General features: G+C 47.4%; 1 protein-coding gene across 4 annotated transcripts in view; it reads left to right on the forward strand.

Moving 5' to 3' along the window:
- LOC105468472 (MTSS I-BAR domain containing 1) overlaps positions 1–22,462 on the forward strand; it is a 183,434-nt gene that overhangs the window by 94,801 nt on the left and 66,171 nt on the right. The gene's annotated exons all lie outside the window — the stretch shown is intronic.

The raw sequence follows: 22,462 nt of genomic DNA on the forward strand, positions 1-22,462 counted from the left end.
TTAAGAAAAGCCTCCTCCTCTGCTCCTCATTCTTTTGTGGCCTCAGGGCCCTTGTCACCCTCCTGCATCCTGGACAAAGTGGTGGGAAATGCGTCTGTGATGGGTGTTACTCTGAAGACCCCTAGGTTATTAAATGGGAGATATTTCAGCTTCACGCTTGAACGGTGGTAATGAGCTCTGTGGCCCATTTCTGTTCTCCAGGGAGAACTGAGTAGCTCCAAGAATGTGGGGAGAGCAGGTGTCTGCTTATCCCATCACAGAGCCTCCCGTTTCCTGACACTGTACCGAAGGGCACGGATCTCCGCCGGGGAAGGAAATTTGGAAATGGAATGTCTGTGTGTGATCCCCTTCCTGTTTCAGCTGGGACTCTTCTCATTCCCAGCTTATTTTTGGATGATGTGGGCTTCCTTTGAAGCGCCACTTAGCAATATTACTAAACTCTAAGATGGGCCCGGTTTGGGATAGTGGATTTGATCACAGATACTGGTGTGTACCTTCTTAGCTTCGTGGGTTGAAGAGAGAGATGCTTAACAATTGAACTGCAGTTTCCTGACTTTAAGCCTTTTGTAGTTGTGAAATTTGAAATTTCCTTGGATCTCTATAAGGTGTGTTACATCTTTGTTAACATCTTTGTTAGATTTATTGTTAAAGGCCACATTCTCCAACTCGTAGGACTACACCATCAGCAAAGTCATTGTCTTCTGCTCTAAAAAGATCCAGGAATAACGGAATTTTATGGGGAGAAAGAGACCCCACAGGGGAAATGTCTCAGGTGATTCTTCTGTACATTACGGTTTGGGAAGTACTACGCTGCTCCCAGCTGGAATTAATCTACTCCCCCCTAAACTGCCAAACCCTGCTTGGCCTCCTTAATTTATCTAACTTGTGTGTAAGTCTTCTATAAGAGGATATGTTCTTTGAGGGCAAGTTCAGCCTGATTTATTTTCATGTTCCCATAGCAACATTTACACCTGGGCTCAGTAAACGTTTGCACGGAATGAATGAATGGGCAAGTGTATACATCCAAAATATAACCACGAAAAGCAGCTGTTTAGCTTGTGGGAGAAGATTACCCCCTCACTTAGACACCCATCGGAAGCGTGCTGCTTTGGGGGGAGAATCTGAGACCCAAATATGACACATAAATTCCATCCCTTCTAGGGTGTGAACGGAGGAGGTGACCACCTGTTTCCTGTAGGCCCCAGCGTGAAACAGCAGCTGGGCCAAGGCCAAGGCCAAGGTTTTGCAAGTGATCTAACCCCCTCCCTCCTGCTTTCTGCAAGTGTTCAGCGCCCATCTTCCCAATGCCAGATACCCAGCCTACCACCAGCCCGCCCACGTCAGATCCGTGGCTCCGGCTTTCCCTTTCCTGTGGGAGAAGGGCCTTCTGGGGCCGCAGCCCCCACCCCGGGCTGCTCAGGTTTCTCTCCTGTATATTCCTCGCTCTCGATTGGCCATGAGGATGCATCACTTTTATGTCACCATCCCAAACCTCCCCTGACTCTGTCTCCCTCTCTAGTTACCACTCCATTTTCCTGGTCCCTTTCACTGAATAGGGTTGAATGAATAAATAAGTTCACTCTAAAATCTAGCCGTCTTATTTGAACTCTTCATATTGAGGGAGTAGGATGGCTCTAGAAAAGCATGAACCAACATGGATGCTTCAGGATCTGACAGTTCTGGGGCCAGGTGCTTCCTTTGTGGTCTCAGGCAGGGCTGTGTTTCCTTGTCTTTTAGGGTAAATGTCCCACTCCCTAGGTGATCGTGCTGTCAAATAAGGGAACATGTAAGATACAGGGCACACAGCAAAAGATTGAAAATTAATTCCTTCCATAGCCATCTTTATGGATGCCAGAGGAAAATCCCCTCTTAGTTCAGAGTTGAACACTTCTGAATTTAATAAGTAAGACCGGGGAGAGGATAATATCAGCAGAGTCAGTTGCTCTTGGCTCCTTGCCCGCAGCAAATGCTGACTGTTGGTTCCTCTGCAGAGGATCTAAGGCCATCGTGCAAGGTCCCGATGGGGCCAAGAAGTCCTTGTGCCGAATGTAAAGTGGTTACCTTTCAAGGACACCCTCTCCAATGGTGATGGGTATTCAGGAACTTTCTGATTGCCAAGGAAGACTTTGAGACTCTTGGTCAGCTGTGGCTCTAAGTGGACAGCTGGGTGCGTTTCCTGAGCAGGAGCATGAGGCCTCAGTGATCATAGATGAATGGACACAGAGGCAGTCAGGCAAATAAACCCACATTTGTCACAGTTGTCAGAATGATCATGTTATGTTATCTGCCTTTTGGAAAATGTTTTGGAGGTAAGCACCCTCAGTTAATGACCCCTGTTTCATTTTCCTAGTATTTAGAGTCTCAAACATATTTAGAAAATAGAGAAAGATAGGCCACCAAACTTTGGCGGGGCACGGTGACTCACGCCTGTAATCCCAGCACTTTGGGAGGCGGAGGCAGGCAGATCACTTGAGGTCATTAGTTCGAGGCCAGCCTGGCCAACATGGTGAAACCCCATCTCGGCTAAAAATACAAAAAATGAGCTGAGCGTGGTGGCGCACACGTGTAGTCTGAGCTACTCCAGAGGCCGAGGCAGGAGAATCGCTTGAACCCAGGAGACAGGTTGCAGTGAGCGGAGATTGTGCCACTGCACTCCAGCCTGGGCGACAGAGGGAGACTCCGTCTCAAAGAAGAAAGTGAAAGACAGTAGCTGAGGTTCCAGCACAGGAACACATATCTGAGGCAGGGCTCTGCTCTTTGGACTCTGCACTCCTAGCCCAGGGAGCCTGTTGAATGCACCCTGCACCCTCCACCCTCCAGTGCGAATGAATGTATTGTCTTTCCTGCCTTAGTGTCTTTTAATGTTAGACAGCTGAGTGTTCAAGGCCTTCCTTAAAGACCCGTTCAGGTGCTTGGTGTATGTAACAGGGCAATTTGTTTGGCCTAGATGAGAATATTGAGGCAGGTAGCCTTTCTCGTTGTTTTGTTTAGCAACTAGATGGAAGGCAAGATAGCAATCCAATAAAATTGGGAACCCGGGAGCCATAAAATATAGTTGATTCCATCTAGAAATAGGGCAATTGCATCAGAGAGAATAACAGCTCAGGACACTCACACAACCAGTGATTGAGCCCCCGTTGTCTACTAGATCTTGCAGTGCTATGGACAGTATAAAGATGATTAAGCTACTGTCCTTAGCCTCAAGCAACTTAGCGTGGCAGATGGAAGATAACCTGAAAGCTGCTGATTAGAATAGACTGGACAGTGATAAGGACCTTCTGTGCTCTGGGTGGGGAGGCATGGGAGATCTTACAGGAACAGAGGTGTTCCGGCATTTGCCTGGGATATGTCAAGCATTACAGATATCTCTGTTGACATAGATTTCTCTGCTGAGCTTTGTAGTGAAGAAGTCCTGAGTCTTCTCAGAATTAGATAACCACATCCGTGTTTCTACAACTAACTGTTGCACCTGCTACCTGAAGGATGACCAAACCAGAGCTTCTCTATGTACAGCCTACTGACTTTAAGAGTTTATTCTCTAAGGTGATCTAGAGTTTTCTCTGTCATTTGACTCTGTTCTCTGTATTTGTTGCTTCCCTCCTTTTCTCTGAAATGCTATTCCTTTACCTTCTCTTACCTTTTTAAACCCTAAAAGCAAGAAAGAACTTTACTTATAGGAAGAAAGAGCTAGAGGAAGGAAGTGATGTTTGGAGGGTAAATAAATGGAAGTTTGAGCAGCTTTAATGTTCCAGCCTTTGAGCTAGGCATTCAGCATTAACTCTTACAAAAACCTGGGGAGAATAGATGGTCATTTCTTTTTGTAAATAAGAACAGAGAATCAGAGGACAGTTCATTGTTTTGTACAAAACGAAAAGTGCATTAAGACTAGTAATTTTCTAAAAAATCATTTGCTGTCTTTTAAACTCACAGCATAGAATGGCACTTCCCAAACTCCGATGTGCATGGAAGTTGCTTGGGATCCTGTCGAATATAGGTTCTGATTCAGCAAGTCCAGCACAGATGGGTCCCCAGGACACTGCGTTTCTGTCACGCTCCCAGGTGATTGCGCTGCTGCTGATTCAGGGAGCGCACTTTGAATACCAAGGGCATGGACTGTGCATTTGCTAGCATTTTTTTTTTTTTGAAGCTACAAGAGGGAAAAAAAATTTAGATCAAGGAAACCAGAAGGTTTCTGACTATAGTCAGCCCATCACAAAAATGAGATGAGTATTTCCCCGTTGTCATAACCGCTTAGGTGAGGAGTGTATCCTTGGTGACAGACCAAGATCGAATCATTTTTACAAATATTTATGCAGTGTGGTTTGAGAGGATGAAGAAGAAAAGCATGTGGAGACATAGGGGAAATTGGGACTTTTTATATCTCTCATTTAAATAATGACTTGTTGGCTGGGCAGCTCATGCCCATAATCCCAGCACTTTGAAAGGCCGAGGCAGGAGGATCACTTGAGTGGGAGGAGTTTGAGACCGGCCTGAGCAATGTGGTGAAATGTCATTTCTACAGAAAAACTACCAAAAAAAAAAAAAAAACAAAAACCTAGCTAGGTATGATGGTGTGCACCTGTAGTCCCAGCTACTTGCGAGGTTCAGGTGGGAGGATTTCTTGAGCAAGCCCAGGAGGTTGTGGCTGCAGTGAGAGCCATGATTGCATCACTGCCCTCCAGCCGGGGCAATAGAGTGAGACCCTGTCTCAAAAAAAAAAAATAAAAAAATAAATAAGGACTGGTCTATATTTTATCCTTCTTACTGGTCTCAAAGGAAGCCACCTTGAGTGGGTCATTGTTGTTTGACATTTTGATGAATGTATACTTTGGTACATAAATTTTGAACCAGACCACGTCTTGAAGTGTGAGAGAAATAATTGTATGAATTGCCTTTAGAGGCTAATTCTACCTATTCTCAGTGTGGCCGTTACTCAGACCTTTTGGGAAAGCACTTCTAGAACCACCGTCAGAAATGTAGGCAATATTAGGATCAACAAACATTATTTTAAAAGGCATTGAATATCATAGAGTTTTGTTTTGTTTTTGACACCAGATCTCATTCGGTCACCCAGGCTGGAATGTGCAGTGGTGTGATCTCAGCTCACTGCAACCTCCGCCTCCTGGGTTCAAGTGATTCTCCTCCCCAACTGGGATTATAGGTGCGTGCCACCACACCCAGATAACTTTGTATTTTTAGTAGTGATGGGTTTCACCATGCTGGCCAGGCTGGTCTTGAACTCCTGACCTCAGGTGTCCCATCTGCCTCGGCCTCCCAAGGTGTGGGGATTACAAGTTTAAGCCACCATGCCTGGCCTATGATAGGTTTTCACCTACTCAGAGTGGACTGAATTTTTCCTTTTAGGAATAAGAGTCAGAGCCAAGTCCTAAGACCAAGGCGAGTGACAAAGCCGTTCAACACTGTATGTGATCAGGAGAGTTTGTGAAGGACAAGGACTCCTTTTATTGAATCACTTAGAAATCTAATTCCGAATGCTGTTCTTAAAGATGAGTTCCCAAGAGGTCTGGACCAATCATAGAATTATTGACGCCTTTGATGCCTAAAATGACAACAACCCTTTGGCTGGAGAAATTTCCAGGTTGTGCCAAAATCCATCTTTAAATTATTTTAAATTTTATAATTTTAATTATGTAGATGGGGTCTCACTGTGTTGTCCAGGCTGGTCTTGAACTCCTGGCCTCAAGTATTCCTCCTGCTTTGGCCTCCCAAAACACTGGAATTGTAGGTGTGAGCTCCCATGCCCAGCACCATCTTATTTTTTACCGACCTTAGGTATGATATGTATGGGTTAATGAAAGGCAGGATTGAGGCCGGGTGTGGTGGCTCATGCCTGTAATCCCAGCACTTTGGGAGGCCAAGGCGGGTAGATCACCTGAGGTCAGGAGTTCAAGACCAGCGTGGTTAACATGGCAAAACCCCATCTCTATCAAAAATACAAAAATTAGCCGGATGCAGTAGCATACACCTGTAGTCCCAGCTACTTGGGAGGCTGAGGCAGGAGAATCGCTTGAACTCAGGAGGCAGAGGTTGCAGTGAGCTGAGATCATGCAACCGCACTCCAGCCTGGGCAACAGAGCAAGACTCCGTCTCAAAAAAACAAAACAAAACAAAAACAAAAAAAAACAAAACCTGATTCCGAATGCTGTTCTTTTTTTTTTTTTTTTTTTTTTTTGAGATGGAGTCTTGCTCTGTCACCCAGGCTGGAGTGCAGTGGCCGGATCTCAGCTCACTGCAAGTTCCTCCTCTCGGGTTCACGCCATTCTCCTGCCTCAGCCTCCCAAGTAGCTGGGACTACAGGCACCCGCCACTTTGCCCGGCTAGTTTTTTGTATTTTTTAGTAGAGACGGGGTTTCACCGTGTTAGCCAGGATGGTCTCGATCTCCTGACCTCGTGATCCGCCCGTCTTGGCCTCCCAAAGTGCTGGGATTACAGGCTTGAGCCACCGCGCCCGGCCCCGAATGCTGTTCTTAAAGATGAGTTCCCAAAAGGTTTTTACCAACAAGACAATGATTGAGGGCTTTGATGCCTGAGATGACAACAACCCTTTGGCTGGAGAAATTTCCAGGTTACAGCAAAATCCATCTTTAAATTTTTTTTTAATTTTTAAATTGTAATTTCTTGTAGAGATGGGGTCTTACTATATTGCCCAGGCTGGTCTCAAACTCCTGGCCTCAAGTATTTCTCCTGCTTTGGCCTCCCAAAGCACTGGAATTACAGGTGTGAGCCACCACGCCCAGCCCCATCTTATTTTTTGGTGACCTTTTGTATGGTATATATGTGTTAATAAAAGGCAGGATTGAGAAACTTGTTCCTTACCTTTTTTTTTTTTTTTTTCTTGAGATAGTCTCACTCTGCTTCCTAGGCTAGAGTGCAGTGGGTATGGTCATAGTTCACTGCAACCTGGAGCTCCTAAGCTCAAGGGATCCTCCTGCCTCAGCCTCCCAAGTAGCTGGGACTGCAGGCATGCACCACCACACCTGCCTAATTTTTTTAACGTTTTTGCAGGGATGGAGTCTTGCTGTGTTGTCCAGGCTGGTCTCAAACTGCTGGGCTCAGGTGATTCTCCTGCCTCGGCCTCCCAAAGTGTTGGGCTTATAGGAATGAGCCACTGCACCCGGATGCTCCTTAACTTTTCTCCTCTTTCTCTTTGCTTTCTGTTAAAAACCAAATGACACAACCACCATCAGCAGCAGCAGGCCCAAAGCTCAGATCTGTTATTCTAGTAGCTGCAGTGGAAGAGCAGAGTGAGTGGACAGGCAATGGGGGAAACCTGAGCTTTGCTGCCCCTGCCTTTGGAGGGCCGTGGGTGTGATTCTGTAAGCAGTGGAGAGCCACCCAAGGCACAATGGGATCAGACCCGCTGTAGGAGGTTGGCTAAGCAGTGGTGCTGAAAGTGGTTTGAGTTGGAGAGACAGAAGCTGGCAGGCCCGAGGGCTTTCATAGTCAGAACCTGAATGGTGGCTTTGGGAGTGAAGTGAGTGGACTGTGGTGGGGGTCAGAGAAATTTTAGTGCCAGAGATGCTCAGACTCAGGATGAGATGAGGGGCAGGGAGGCATTGACCAGGAGTTAAGGTTGCATGGTGAGGTCACCAGCAAAGCCTGGGAGCATGGAGGAAAAGAAGAGTCCTGAGGAGGCAGTGGCCTGCAGGCCAGGACGGGGTCTGAGCTGTGCAGTGGTGTTGGGACTGTTGCGTAGAGCTTGCCTTTTCCTAGCATGTGGACGTGCTCTTTAGGGTCCAGAAGGGCTCACATCTTGTGAAATCAGGTTGCTGTGTTTGCTGGCTCTGGAAGTAAAGGGCATTTTGTGTCATTAGGAAGATTGGTGGGTCAAGGTAGTGACCTTTGTCTGTGCTGTCCTCGGGAGCACCCAGCTGTGGCAGCGTGCCTGGAATCCCAGTCCAGGAGACTTGGCCTGTCCCCTGCCCCGCCTTCCCAAAGCTGCTTATTCCTTACTCTCTGCCTTTGACCTCTGTGCTGCATGTGTGTTTCAGGCTCAAGGTTGAAGCCTCGGGCTGCAGGCCAGTGAAATGTCCAAGTGCTCCCATTCCTCCTTATTTTCCCTGTCTTATACACGTGTATCTTTGGCTCCAGGTGTAGCTGGTAACTTTTTATCTCAGTGATGATGCTGCCTTAACATGTTTATTTAAGAACATGCTGGGGAAAAAAAAAAAAAAGAAAGAAAAAAAAGAACATGCTGGTAGGTGGCACAGCGTTGCAATATACCAAGCAGGTTCTAGAACACCATGGCCAAAGGCCTCCAAAGGTTTCCATAATGATGAGAAGTAATGAGAGCCAGAATCTGGTAACTTGGGTTCTAAGCTTTATGTGTTGATAGCAGAGCCAGCTGCCCATTTTTTCGTGTGTGTCACATTTTGTGCTAAAGTGCTTTATTTGCATTATTTTAATTTCCTCTTGAAACCACCTTGTACGCAGGTACTGCTCTACCAGCGAGACAGTGGAGGCGGGTTGGGGCTACGTAGCTCAATGTAGGTCACATAGAAAGTGAGTAGTGTGGCTGGGGCTGGTACCCAGATGGTTCTGACTCCAAAGCCTGTGCTGTAGACCAGTGCTTCTCAGACTGTCCAGCGCCTGCGAACAGCCTGGAGCCTTGTTAAAAATGTGGGCGGCGATGCAGTGGGTCAGGCAGTGTTGGGGCTCCACGATCTTGCTGCTGGCCCATGGGCCCCCTGAGTCACAAGTGGCCATTTTCATCCTCTTCTTCCTCCCAGCCTTTCTCCACCTCCTCTTTCAGGTCCTCCCCTCTGCTCCTGCTCCCACCCCACACCCACCTTTCCTCCCGTGTGGCTGGCCCCACCTTTCCTCCCAGCTCAGGTAGCCCAGGCTGCTTGCCTGTTGTTGACTCTGTTGATGGGTGGCTTGCCAAAAGATGTGGTGGCCCCCATTCAGCCCAGGGGCATGGGGTGGGCTTAGACTGGGGCCTTTTAGGGTCCACAACCTCTTTGGGCTCAGGGAGGAAATAGGTCACTTCTGAAGGTGACCTCTTCCAGGGCAGGTGGAGGGAAGTTTACTCTCCCTGGTCATTTTATTAAATGTAAATGCCTTTGGTCTAAAAGTTTTAAGCAATTTTAAAGATGAATTATATTCCATGGAACAGATGAAGTATTTCAAGGAAGCCTCAGACAGGATTAAGCAAGCAGGGCTGACGCAGTTGGCTTGGCCTTGCCACGTCTGTCCTCAGCGACTCAATTCTTTAAAGGGTGATGAGTCAACAGCCACCGGGCAGTAGCTCTGTTTGAGAACGCACGGTGTGTGTAATATGTTTTTAAAAGATGACAGTTAAAATGATAAAGATTAATTATTTGGATGATTCACTTTGGAAAGGCCCCTGGTTCTTCCCAGATGGAGGGGGGCGGCCTTGTGGTATGGCGTCTGGGAGAGAGACCCCTCGCCTCAGGCAGGCTGTGGCCTCTGTGTGTTACCATGGAAACAATACCTGTCCAACCTCCAGCAGGACAGGAGGCCACTTAACATTGGAGGCACTTGGCTGTCTCACCAACCAGGATGTGGGAACTCATGTTTCGGGTCTGTTTTAGGGAGGAGTCAAACCTTGGGCTTCAGAGTTAGGTACCCCTAGAGCTAAGTATCCAGCTCCAGAATTTCTTTCTTTTTCTTTTTTTTTCGAGACGGAGTCTCGCTCAGTCTCCCAGGCTGGAGCGCAGTGGTGTGATCTCGGCTCACTGTAAGCTCCGCCTCCAGGTTAACGCCATTCTCCTGCCTCAGCCTCCCGAGTAGCTGGGATTACAGGTGCCCACCACCACACCCGCCTAATTTTTTGTGTTTTTTTTAGTAGAGACTGGGTTTCCCCATGTTAACCAGGATGGTCTCGATCTCCTGACCTCGTGATCTGCCCGCCTCGGCCTCCCAAAGTGCTGGGATTACAGGCATGAGCCACCGCGCCCGGCCACCCAGCTCCAGAATTTCTTAGCTGTGTAACTTTAAGTAGCTTAACCTCCTTTATTCGAGCCTTAGTTTTCTTATCTATAAAATGGGGGTAATGATAGTGCTTATGCACAGGGCTTTGGAAAGAATGAAAATGAATGAATGATTGTGTACACAGAGCTTAGACCTAGGCCTGGCTGGTGAGTGCCCAGCACTTGTGAGCTCTCATGATTAGCGCATTTCCCTCCTGCCCCAAGGACCCTCTTGGGAAATAAAAGCTCCCTGAAGATAGTTTGGGATCATGTAAAATCCGTGTGTGTTACTTTCAGGGTCTGCTGTGGTGTAATGGAAGAAGTGCAGACTTTGGAGCTAGACACCACCTGGCACCTTTGAGTCCTAGGTCTACCCACCTATGGCAGGTTTCTCCTAGCCTCAGTTTCCCCATCTTTAAAATGAGGATGGGCAATGAAAGAATTGCCTCAGAGGGTTGTTGCAAGGATTAGATGAAATTATACAAAGTACTTACTGCAGTTTTTGGCTCACTGTAGGCACTTAATCCATGAAAGTTATTATTTAGCTGACAAAATGCCTATAATTAGATGTTAGGGAAATTGCTGTCATCAATGGGGAAAGTTCCCCAATGGAGTTGGAACTGTTGACTTTGGTATCCTGGCTTCTCCAAGTCCTGCCATCGTTTTCTTCCTGCCCCTTCCCAGAGCACCTGCCGTGGGGGCTGGTGGGAGCTCCAGGTTCTACAGCTGAGCCATGGGGAGCAGGAGATAGAACCTTCCTGCTAATAAGGATCATAAATGCCAGCCCCAGGCTGGGCAGGCATCCTGCTGCCGGTTCATATCACTGGATTTAGCATCCTGGGGCGGTGGTTTAATTGGAAGGGATAATTGGTGCCGTGTCCTGGGGAGTACAACCTGGGAGTTGGATGACAAGATGACACGGCTGATGTCTTGGAGCTCAGACTCACAGCCTGGGATGGGAAGCACCCTCTCTCAGCAAACTTTTGGTTTCTGTTTGTATTAGTGACCTGCTCTGTACTTTTCATCTCTGCTAGTTTGTTGTTGTTGTTGTTGTTGTTGTTGTTTTTGAGGCAGGGTCTCCCTCTGTCGCCCAGGCTGGAGTGCAACGGCACGATCTCAGCTCACTGCAACCTCCACCTCCCGGGTTCAAGCGATTCTCCTGCCTCAGCCATCTGAGTAGCTGGGATTACAGGCACATGCCACCATGCCTGGCGAATTTTTGTATTTGTAGTAGAGATGGGGTTTCACCTTGTTGGCCAGGCTGGTCTCTAACTCCTGACCTCGAGTAATCTGCCCACCTCGGCCTCCCAAAGTGTTGGGATTACAGGTGTGAGCCACCATGACCAGTCACTGCTAGTTTTCTCTCTGTGAGAGTTTTTATGGGGAATAGCAATGCCACAGTTTTCTTTCTAAAGCGCAGTTCACGCTGTCTCCCTCTGTTTCTCTCCCGGACTCCCTATGGCCTGTGGAAGCTCAGGCTGACCTCTAAGGCCTTTCACCCTCCTACCTGAGCTTCCTCTTCTTACATTACTCCTTCAGTGATCTCTGGGGGACCCTCCGCCACCCCCGGCCATCTCCCAGGGCTGCCTAGTCTCTGATGCCATCATGTCTGCTCCATGAATTCTTCGTGACACCCTCCTCTACTTTCCTGGTCTTATATTGTCTCTGTCTCCTTGGCTGTGGCCCAGTGCTATGGAGGAAGAGTTGAGAACAAGGGATTTGAAATCTGATGGCCTTAGTTTGAATCCTGTCCTCAGCATATCTTCCCTTTGTGACCATGGATCAGCAACTTAACCTACGTGAGCCTTGGTCCCCTCCTTTATAGGACACAGATGCCTTCCTTGAGGGTTGTGGAGAAGGTGGAATGTTGAATGGCTAATGCATGAAGTGGCGCTCAGTCAGTGTGAGCTAATGTAACGATGATGCCCCAGTTTCTCACTGATAGCCAGCCCTCATCTTTTGAGTACCGACTTCATAACTTAATTGAACTAGGTTTTTAAGTACTGTAAGATGATTCCAGATTTTTAGATAGCTCAGAGGGCCATGGAGACACCAGGGTCAGAGGCCAAAGGTACCAGGTTCCAGGGGAGGATAAGCACAGCCTTACTTTCTCTTTTGAGACCCTGGTGGCAGCCTTGGAAGGTTTTTTCGGTGCACACTTTGGTGTGAGCCACACAGTTGCTGCCTGGTAAAATAGGGATGTGCACAGGACTCGAGGAATGAAGCAATGTTGCGTGACAGGTTCATGTCCAACCCCTCTGTGCAGGCTGGGCGGGGGCTGGGTGCAGGCTGCTGACTCACCAGCTGCAGTGACCAGGACCTGCCTTGGGAGACCTTTCCTCGTGCTGGGGCAGCATGTATCAGACTCTGTGACCGTCACTATGGAGACGTGATGCTTGTTGCCTTTTCCTCTTGTCTGTTGCAGTAGAGGCTAGAGTGATGCCCATGGGAAGAAACCTGGAACCCAGAGTCCCAGACAGAACTTGTAGAGGCCTGCTGATCTGTCCTCACTGCACCATAATCATTTCTAACCACCCTACTCCCGTGACGGGGCGTACCTCATTATCTCCTCCCAAGGGCAGGTTGAGTGCCTCCCCATAAACCGCCTTGTTGAATGGAACCTCACTAGATCCTCATCCCACACTCTGCCCTCCCTCCAGCCCAGTGGATAAGATTGCTAATTTCTGGATTTAATGTTTCTCAGAATCCTTTTGACCAGACCTACTTTGACTATAGGATCATGTTTGGTTTTTTAATTTTTATTTTGAAGCATGGGTCTCTCTAGGTTACCCAGGCTGGTCTTGAACTCCTGGGCTCAAGCTATCCTCCTGCCTCAGCCTCCCGAGTAGCTGAGCTGACAGGTGCGTACAACCATGCCTGACTTATAGGATCATTTTTTAGCTTAAGCGTCCTGGCAGAAAAGCTGGTGGTGGGCTGGCCCAGGCCAGTGCTTTGTGTGTAGAATGTTCCTAAGAAAAGAACTGGCAAAACACTAGAATGGCTCAATGTGGTGAGAAACAATGCCACTCCTGGAAGACCTGCATACCTGCAACTTCCTGTCCCATAGCCCTTCGTATTCACTGTGGCGGTGACTTGGTCTTGTCCTTTCACTTATCCTCATTGTGACCATCCTTTTCAACATAGTGCCGTGGTTAAAAGACCTGGCCCTAGAGTTCTATTTGGGTTTGATCTGTAGCCTCTCCCTTTCAGTCTTCGTCAGACTCTGCACAGTTTACTGCTGCATATAGTAGGTGTTCATTATGCTTAAACTAAAGTCACAGCCTACAGAAAATTTGACCCTGCAGCCAACTGAGAGGTGAGGGAGAGAGGCAGTGGGGACACTGCATGGATACAATCCTGATGTCTGGATTTGTGGGATGAAAACAGTGTTGTGGATGAGGGTTTGCTCATGAAAATGGATGTGTGGCCTTCCTGTCTTGCAGCAGTGCCTGGGAGTCTGTTCATCATGAAATAAAAGGAACTAGATGCATTTCAAGAAGGCACATAGCTACACTTGCAGCTGGAACATTTAAGCCTCTTTCACAACAATTCTCAAAGCTGCAGTTTTTGTGTGTGGGGTCGGGGGGAGTGCCTTAACTGGCCTTCTCTCTCAGAGCCAAGACTTGGCTGCTTCTGGGGTAGCGTTGCCTCGCCAGCAGATGGTGTACACCAGCTGAACTTCGCCATGAAAGCCGCCTGTGTTGGAGAACTGAACGTCTGTGTCCGAAAATGCTGGTCTGTCTAAAGTTTCAGCATTTGCGATCCTTAAGTTCTCAACCATGCACTCATTTCTCTGGACTGTCATTCTGCCTTCACGAATGAGCCAGAATTACTTCGATAGGTACAATGCCTAGATTAGAAGGATTCAGCTGCTTGCCAAGAAACCCTTGCTCACGTGGAGGGCTTTATATTTTATATATTCCCCTGCCATGTTTTCGATGATCCTTAGAAGAATCTTCCAAAGCAGGTACAGAGCTCCATGTTACAGATGAGCCCACTAAGGCTCAGACAGATCAGGTGTCCTTTCCAGGGTCATGTAACTAAAGAGAGGCAGAGACAGGACGCGAATCTGATCCTGACAGATGAGGATGACAATCATTTGCACAATGCCTTCTCATTCAGTCTCCTTTCTGGCTCCCAAGCCCAGAACCCTGCCCAGAAAACCATTTCTCTGAAAAGAGAAGATTTGCATTTTTGGATCTGAAATCCACACACCCAGGCCTGACAGATTTGGGGCACGTGCTATTACAGCCACTGAGGTCTGTGGCTGGGGAAATATGGGCATGTCATCTAGAGCATTTATCTATGAAACAAGGACAATGAGTGTCAGGAAAGTTCCAGGCATTTGCCAGACATCTGCCATTTTCATGTGGAGGGTAACAAACAGCTTTGTGTGCAGACCTCATTCATTCCTGTGCCCACACCTCCCCGCTCTGGGCAAATCCACCTCTTTGAGTCAGCTTCGGTTTCCCATTTCCAGCCGTCTGGTGATTGGTCTCCATTGATCTGAACAGCATTTATTTCAGCGCCATCAACGTGGCTGGCATGGTGCAGGGATATTTGGCCTTGCCCCTGGCGCCTGAGACTCAGCCAAACCAAATTGCCTTCTCCTGATTTCCCTATTTGTTGGTGGGACTCCCAGGTGGAGGTACATGGGCTTCCAAGTGTCAGACTGCACTGGGATCCTCAGCCCTGCCTCTGTCACTGCTCTCCAGCTACCAGGCTGAATAGACACTGCCCCTGTGGTTCCCCTGTACTCATCCCTTTCTTTTCTTTTTCCCTGTCATGTCGTCAGCCTGAGTCTAGGCTGCTTTTGGTCACCAGTTCTCTGAATGTCTGGTCCATGCCCCCCAGTTTCTCTTTTTACAAGCTGGGCTGAGGATCTTCTGAAAATGTCCCCTCCCTGCTCAGAAAGCGGGTGCACTCTTGCTGTCTGAACACGGAGCCATTTGGCTTAGAGCTCTCTGATACTGCAAAAATAATAAATCGTGGGCTTACTGCTTTCTCCCCCAGACTTTCTCCCCCACTCATTGAGGACAGGGGCTGTCATCTTCTTCTTCTGTCCTATATAAGTCTTCGCACAGTGACAAGTCTTTTCAAATATGAGCATGAGTGAAATGGGGGTTGAAAGTAAGTCTCTCTCCTTTGCTTTAAGCTGGTGTAACAGCACCCATCAGTTCACCCACAGGAAGCAATGGTTGAAACCTTCGATGCACTGACAAGAGAGGAGGCAGTTTCCTTACCTTCCCAAGGAAAGGCAAGATGGCAATGAGTTTTAGAAGGTGCTTAGTGTGGGCCCTAAAGGTGGCTTCCGCCTATAATCCCAGCACTTTGGGAGGCCATCGTAGGCGGATCACCTGAGGTCAGGAGTTTGAGACCAGCCTGGCTAACATAGTGAAACCCTGTCTCTACTAAAAATATAAAAATTAACTGGGCGTAGTGGTGTGGGCCTGTAGTCCCAGGTACCCAGGAGGCTGAGGCAGGAGAATCGCTTGAACCCAGGAGGCAGAGGTTGCAGTGAGCTGAGATCACGCCACTGCACACTCCCAGCCTGGGCGACAGTGCAAGACCCTGTCTCAAACAAACAAACAAACAAATAAAACAGAAGATGCTTCAGTGTTTCAGGTGCTCTTTTTTTTTTAGGCCAAATGCTTAAATTGGACAGTTAATTTTATACATTTCACTCTTTTGGGTCAATTTGTGAAGTCAGCAAGTGTTTATTGGACAGATGAGTTAGTTGTTTGGGGGAAGGGTCAGGGCACCAAACTCTTTTGGGTGTCGGATTTGGTTATGTTAGGTAAAAGAAAAATGTGGCATTCACAAAATTGAGCCTAACCACATTTTCCAATAATTTTCGCCTTTCCCCGTTGCTGCTCGCAAAGGTGGTTGATCAATACCTTACTGCAGAAAATATCTGGGGACATATGACAGGTTCACTATAGACATATGAGCACAGATGCATACAGTTTAGTTGTGTGTAGTCTTTGTAAGAAGGATAAACGTGTGTGAGCTCAGAGGACAAGAAATAAGGTTGAAGTTAAACAATTTTCAGTAGGGTAACCGTACTCTGAAACAGGCAGTCAAGGCTTGTGGGAGACTCTTCTTATTGGAATCCTTCAGTCGAGACAGTTCTTTGGATTAGGAACCACTTAAATGCTTCCTCTCATCGCAGTGACCTGCCCTCCTGGAAGGCGTGAAAAAGGCGAGCAGGCTGGATTGTTCTTACTGTTACACAGGGATGGGCTCGTCTGTGCTCTGACCTTGCCTTGGGCCCCATCTCCGTACTTTCTGGGTCAGGGAAGATTGTCTTTTGTGTGTTTTTGTGTATATTTAAGGTGTACAACATGAAGTTTTGATACACCTAGTGAAATGGCTACTATAGTCAAGCAAGTTAACATTTCCATCATTTCTCATAATTACTTTTTTTTTTTTTTTTGAGATGGACTTCCTGCCCTGTTGCCCAGGCTAGAGTGTGGTGGCTCAATCTCAACTCATTGCAACCTCCACCTCCCGGGCTCAAGCGATTCTCCTGCCTCAGCCTCCTGAGTAACTGGGATTACAAGAGTGTGCCACCAAGAGCGGCTAACTGTTGTGTTTTTAGTAGAGACAGGGTTTCACCATGTTGGTCAGGCTGGTCTCGAACTCCTGACCTCAAGTGATCCACCTGCCTCAGCCTCCAAGAATGTTGGGATTACAGGAGTGAGCCACTGCACCTAGCCATTTACCTTTTTTTTTTTTTTTTTTTTTTCCAATATGGCAAGAGCTCCTAAAATCTACTCTCTTAGCAGAAATCCTCAGTATAATTCAATGTTGGACTAGGAGTCCTCATGCACGTTAGGTCTCTGGCGATGCATCTTGCATATCTGCCTCTTTGTGTCCTTTCACCTCCATCTCCCGTTTCCTCCTTCACCTCCTGCACCCCTGCTCCTTGGTAACCACCGTTTTATTTTCTATGTCTTCTACTTGAAAAAAAAAAAATTCCACATCTAAGTAAGATCACATACAAGCGAGGTCATGCAGCATTTGTCTTTCTGTGTCTGGTTTCTTTCACTTAGCATAACGTCCTCCAGTTTCATCCGAATGGCGGCAGAAGGCAGGATGTCTGTCTTTTTTAAGGCTGAAAAACATTCTCTCCCTCTCTCTGTCTCTCTTTCTCCCTCTCTCTCTCTCTCTCTCTCTCTATCTTTCTGTCTCTCACATTTTCCTGACCCATTCATCAGGGAGGTTCTTAACTGACAGAGTGAAGCCACCTCATGTTGGTGAATCACTGAGAGAAACTAAACCAAACCCAAACCTGAAACATATGGTTCAGGTGCCCAGAACCCACTTTCTGGTTGAATCTTTCCGACTCTCTGAGGGTTAGTAAGGATTTCTCTGGGGGAAAGTGATAGGGGCTGGGCGCGGTGGCTCACACCTGTAATTCCAGCACCTTGGGAGGCTGAGGTGGGCAGATCACTTGAGGTCAGGAGTTCGAGACCCGCCTGGCCAATGTGGTGAAACCCCATCTCTACTAAAAATACAAAAATTAGTCGAGTGTGGTGGCAGGCACTTGTAATCCCAGCTACTTACTTGGGAGGCTGAGGCAGGAGAATCACTTGAACCTGGGAGGTGGAGGTTGCACTGAGCCGAGATGGTGCCACTGCACTCTAGCCTGGGCGACAGAGCGAGACTCCATCTCAAAAGAAAAAAAAAAAAAAAAAAACCAGAAAGCGCTAGGGACCCATCCATCACGTCAGGGCTGGTGCTTCTATATGATTGGAATGACAGTGCCGTGATGCCCCCCTGGGAGACACCCCTTCCTCCTGCTCATGGGCCTGGCTTCCAGTCCCTGTTAAAGGAAGACTGCCCCTACCAAGTGCCTCTCCCTCCTGGGGAGCTGGCCCCTTCCACTTCACTCCTGAGACCACGGCTGGGGCTAACGAGGCTGTCATTAACCGTGCCTCAAACAAAACCTACGACCATTAAATATTTAATTGAATTATTTCACTGCAGGGATATTGTGGCTCATGTTGAAAGCTAATCACCTGCTTTTTTATCTGGCCCTTAAAAAACACATCTCTGGTTAAACATTTAAAGGTCAGAGTCGTGGCGATTGCAGTATTGTCATTGTTTTCTTTCCTTTGTGGGTTTGGGTGGAGGAAAGGGGAAGAGTAGAGTGCGTGGGAAGGACCGAGAGTCATTGGAAGTTGCCTTTTTCAGTGGAGGGATTCGAGGGGATCACAGGAGCTGTGCTGCTCGTTTTCTGGCTTTCCCTGGTCTTGATTCCCCAGAGGGATACCGGGAAGGGGCTGGAATGTGGGTGCGGATGGCCTCTGAACTAGGCGATCCTGTTTAATACAAGAAACTGTATTCCCTGTCCGGCCATTCAGAATACTGTTTCATTTGCTCTATCGGAGCTCAGTGAGCCGTTGAAATTCCATTGTTCTTCTTTTTTAATTTAATTTTTTGTGCAGGAAGATGAAAAGATGTTTTAAAATCCTCATGTTTTTTTCTTCCTCTTCTCGGAGTTATTACTATGTTAACAAGATAGCCGTTCCTGCCACTAACATCTGTCCTCAGCCTGTGGTCGGGTCCTGACTTGAGTATTCTAGCAATAAAATCAATGGACTTAATTAGCTTTTTAGGTGACTCTAGCCTGTGCTACTGCTTGCACCATTTGATGGGAATTTCAGGAGGAAGGAATTAAGGCCCACTGACGTGAAGACATGTGGCTGACACGGAGTTTATGTTGGTAAAAGATCAACTGTGAAGTATTTGGAGTGTCCAGTGCATGCCATGACCTTGCTAGACACCCTTGGGAGGTGCAGAGCCAGTCTGATGCCCTCCGCAAATACCTTGAATTTTCTAGAGAGGAGCGAAAGCTATTTCTCTTAGAAGACTTTAGTGTTAACATTTTCCCATAGACAAAAACGCCCAAGTTTGGGTATGAAGCCCCAACTGCAAAGTTTCTTTGCATCTGTTGAAGATGATGAACAGGAGAAAGTTAAAGCAGTGGATAGAAAAACAGTTGTGTTGGCCGGGCACGGTGGCTCATTCCTGTAATCCCAGCACTTTGGGAAGCCGAGGTAAGTGGATCACCTGAGGTTGGGAGTTCCGAGACCAGCCTGACCAATATGGAGAAACCCCGTCTCTACTAAAAATGCAAAATTAGCCAGGCGTGGTGGTGCATGCCTGGGATTACAGGCATGCAGGAGGCTGAGGTAGGAGAATCGCTTGAACCTGGGAGGCAGAGGTTGCAGTGAGCCAAGATCGCGCCATTGCACTCCAGCCTGGCCAAGAAGAGCAAAACTCTGTCTCAAAAAGAAAAGAAAAACAGTTGTCCTGTAATTTTTGTACTGTTATTCCCTGGCCGAAAACCAGGCCTGCAGCTGATGGCCCTAAAGGGAGCCGCATCTGCCAGGACGACAGAGCGCTGGCGACGTGTTGGACTCAGCACAAAGCAGACACATGTTTCCTGCATTGTGGAGCTGTTGGACCACATGACCTAGAAGCACTTCTGGTGCCAGGAGTCTGAATTCCATGATGCTTACATCCAGCCAGCTAGTGATTTCAGAAAACCTTAAAAAAAAAAAAAAAAAAAAAAAAAAAGTCTGAAAAGATTACCCAGATCTATTTTGTGCAGGTTCATTTGTGTTCCCATTGGCTTTAATGACCCCTCCTCCCTCCCGTATTTCACAGTGATTTGTTCCTTTCCTCTTTAACATCATTCAGCGGTATTTTTTGAGTGCTGCTGCGTGCCATGCACTGTGCAAGAGAGGGGAGCCCCACCTGCAAGAAACTTAGTCTTGGCAGAGGAGACAAAAAGCAAAGAGACAATGGCAGGACGGGTGTGACAGGCGTGATGGGTGTGACGGGGCACAGAGGTCTGGTTCAGGCAGAGAGGAAGGTCCCTTGGAGGCAGGGCATGGGAAATACTGCTTAGTCTAGGTGATACCCAGGCAAGGTCTTAGAGGTGCACAGATCCTGTGAGAAGGGCAACATCTCAGCAGTGGAGGGAACGGCGTGTGCAGAAGCTGGGAGGTAAGCAGGAGGAAGAACAGAGCATTTGGGAGCTGCCAGGACGCCTGTCACCTGAAGTGCGTGTGTTGGCAGGTTGTGATGATCTTGTTTCCTGCAAAGACTCTCAGATGCCAGTTTAAAAGAACACTCACAGCTCTGCCTTTTTGTCTGTTAACTTTAATAGATGTCAGCTCCACGAAATTCAGGTGAAATCCTCCTTGCATGAATATTAATCACCTGCTGTTAACCATGTACAAGAAAATTTTAGAAAGGCAAACTTAGTAAACATCTGTCCAAATCATTTGGAGCAAAGCACTACCTCCTTAGATCTTCCAGCCGTCATACCATTCTGGTAGTGTAAAATGACGTTGGGGATGTGCAAAAGTTACTGAGTCTAAGATTGCTTTGCATCTCTTTTCCTTTGTTCCTTAGAACCTGCTTTTTGTATTTGTTTTCTTCTCCTTTCTTTTTTCCAAATATCTGGGAAAAGCCCCTCTTCTGGCCTGGTGTTTGTGGTACTGTGGATGAGTGGACAGCTATGTTATGGAGAGCTGCCAGCCGCCAGCGTCATTGCAGAGCCAGTGTGAAGGGAAATGCAGGAAGCCTCATACTTGGTGTCTCCTTTGGATTGGAAAGAATGACTTTGGGCTCCTGTGCCTAGTTGCTGTCCTTCAACCTGCTCCCAGGTCATAAAGAACAAGTGTGGTTTCGGCAGCATGTTCACCAAGTCTACTCTGCCAGCTGCCCAAGTATTAGTTTTGTCAACTGCGGCTTGAAAATGAAAAAATTGGTCCACAGACCCTGCCCTGTTGAAGTCATCTTTGGGAATCTGTCTTGTGATCATGTGGAACAATGCAACAGTTGCTTACTCTTGGCATGAATGAAGGCCAGAAATGTTGTGAAACAGAAAAGTGTGTTTTGGGTACTTGTCCATTTGCTTGGGAAAAATTGGTCTGCAGAGGGTAGCTGCCTGTTTGCCTTCCACTGAGGTCTGGGACTTTGAAGTGGACAGGCCTAGGGGCAGCAACAGCCTAAGGGATTTAGGTTATAAAGGGTGAAGAGTCTGGTGCATGGACTTTGGGGTCACATGACCTCATCTGAAACCCAGATCCCTTGCATGTTAGCTGTGTGACCCCAGGCAGGTTCCTTACCCTCTCTGTGCAAAGGCATCTTGAGAATGTTATTATAGGAAGTGTTTAGGTAACAGTCCATTTGGAAGGAGTGAGTACTCTTCCATGATACTTTACACAAGACAGAAAACCTGCATAACCCACATAAATAATTCCTCTCCCAAAAATAGAATCAGGGCGTAATGAGGGCTAATGTGCCTGGCCACCTCTTGGAAGTGCTATAACCTGTGTGTCTCGTTTTCCTCTTCTCTGATGGGAATATTCATGCCTGCCACATAGAGTTGTCAGGGATTTTAGAAATAAAGTCTAGACATTGCTTAGCACCAGGTTACCACTTCAAGCGAGGAGTATAAAACATGGCGATAAATTTTGCCAAGTGACTTTCTTGGATCTCTGAGGTCACTGAACTCCAGGTCCACTCTGATTTTTGAGTGGCATGATCAGGTAGGTGAGCTCACGGAGGGCGCCCAGGGGCTTGTGGTGGGGCTAGAGAATGGCAGTCTGTAGAGAGCCCCTGCACCCCTCTCGTCCTGTGAAACATCCCAAATCAAAATAGGGGGTCGTTGTATAAAGAATTATTCTCTTGAAAATCTCTGGTTTAGGTGAGATCTCTATTCAAAGTGCAAGGTGATTTTTTAAGAACCTTTCCGGCTCTCATGGTTCTCTCATAAGAAATGGAAGAACTGAATTCCAGGCTTTTTGTAATTGGCCAGGAAAATTAGGATAAATGGGTTAAAGGAGTCAGAGGCCTTTGCGCCTCAGCGCCTGCTCGCAGTCTGAATGGGAGCCCCCTGGGACCTAGCGCGCTCTTTGGTGGGTCCTGGATCTCCTAGAAATGGAAGCAGGTGGCGGCGACCCCGCCCGTTAGAGGCAGCTCCTGGTTTCCTTCACAGAACGGCAAAGAAAGAGATGCCCCGCCTGCTTGAAAATCATTTTTCTTGCCACTGGTATTCTGGGAATGATCTGGAAAAAACATTAGGCATGGACTCGAAGTCTGACCCACTCATGTGTGGTAGAGGTAGACACTGCCCTGGTTCTCTGACCAGACAGCATTTCCGTCTGTTGGTTTACCACTTATGTAATCCTGATGAGAAAAACAGTGGGATTTGTGGCAGGCCAAACATCAGGTGAATTGCTAGTCTCTCGATGAAGTGCCAGTTAATCTGATTGTTAATCCATCCCTATTTTTATAAATTTGAAATGAAAAAGCAATCAAGATTTCAGCAACTCAGTTGCCTCCTTAGCGTAGTAGGTAGCACGTCAGTCTCATAATCTGAAGATTTCAACAACTGAGTACCTCATTGCTCAAGGAGTGAATTGAGAAGGGCTTAGTTTCTGTCCCTGATACTGTCAGTCAAGGTTCTAAGTCGTAGCAACAGA

Source organism: Macaca nemestrina, chromosome 8 (assembly GCF_043159975.1).
Source record: "Macaca nemestrina isolate mMacNem1 chromosome 8, mMacNem.hap1, whole genome shotgun sequence".
In the NCBI taxonomy this organism is placed as follows: domain Eukaryota; kingdom Metazoa; phylum Chordata; class Mammalia; order Primates; family Cercopithecidae; genus Macaca; species Macaca nemestrina.